We start from the raw sequence: 1,167 nt of genomic DNA on the forward strand, positions 1-1,167 counted from the left end.
GTAGGTGGATTGGCCACGCTAAATTGGCCCTTAATCGGAAAAAAGTGAATTGGGTCTCTAAATTTATTTTTTAAAAAGGACTGCTGCCTCATGGGGTTGAGGACCTGGGTTCCATCCCGGCCCCGGGTCACTGTCCGTGTGCAGTTTGCACGTTCTCCCCGTGTCTGCGAGGGTCTCACCCCCACAACCCAATGATGTGCAGGGTAGGTGGATTGGCCACGCTAAATTGCCCCTTAATTGGAAAAAAAATAATTGGGTACTCTAAATTTATTTTTAAAAAAGAAAAATATAATGTTAGTCTTCAATTGCCTGATACTTGCTGCAAATGTTGGTCTTGAATCAAATGGTGCCCTTTAGAGCATCTTGTCATAATAGTTCTAAAAGGGAAGATATTGCAATCTGCTGCGAGAGATTGTTCAGAAGCTGACAAGGCAGATATTGAATGCTGTCCAGGGGAAGGACATCGCAGTTTCTACATTTAGCTCACCTCGAGGGGACAGGGTGTGTGCAATCACGCAGAAGTAGACACGCCGGCAAGTAGAGAGCACGTTGTTTGATCACGTCAAACAGGAAGGGATTCCAAGTTGCCTAACTTGTGCCTCGCTGCATCCCCCGCTGATCAGGTTGTGTTTATGATATTTGAGAGAAAATGCTTCCCGGGGTTGGGTTGGTGGGGTTTTTTTTTCTGAGTAACAAAACCAGGGCTCAGAGTGTGGGTCAGGGGCGAGCCCCTAATCCAGCTCCTTGCCTGCTCCAAAATCCAATTCAAACTGAATCCAATTCATGGTCCCCACAAGAGAGACATACCAGACCTGAGCCAAAAGGCAGAGCAGATACTACACTTGATCTTAGCCAAAAGGCCGAGAAGTGATGATGGTGGGGAATTTTTGTTGAGGTGTTGATTATGTAAAGCCATGTTGGCTGGATTGGGGGGGTGGGGGGTGTTGTTGTCCATTGTGTTAAAATTTATAATATAAATGCCTCAATAAAATATGTTTTAAAAAAAAGAAAATGCTTCGCTTGCCTCGAATGGTTCGTCAGTTTAATGAGACCTGAGAAGTCTCGGGACATCAGGAGCATTCGCGGAAGTTTCCTCGTACCTAGCCTCTGTTCATTTCCAGTGACCTGCTACAAGGCCGCCCACCGGGGGGGCACTGCCGCGTTCAG

At 46.5% G+C, this 1,167-nt stretch overlaps 1 non-coding gene across 1 annotated transcript; it reads right to left on the reverse strand.

The window, feature by feature from the left end:
- Nucleotides 1-677: 677 nt before the first annotated feature.
- On the reverse strand, nucleotides 678-872 carry LOC140403417 (U2 spliceosomal RNA). The gene has a single exon (XR_011938311.1). It is a non-coding gene; the product is annotated as a U2 spliceosomal RNA (small nuclear RNA).
- Nucleotides 873-1,167: the final 295 nt, after the last annotated feature.

Source organism: Scyliorhinus torazame, chromosome 27 (assembly GCF_047496885.1).
Source record: "Scyliorhinus torazame isolate Kashiwa2021f chromosome 27, sScyTor2.1, whole genome shotgun sequence".
NCBI lineage: Eukaryota > Metazoa > Chordata > Chondrichthyes > Carcharhiniformes > Scyliorhinidae > Scyliorhinus > Scyliorhinus torazame.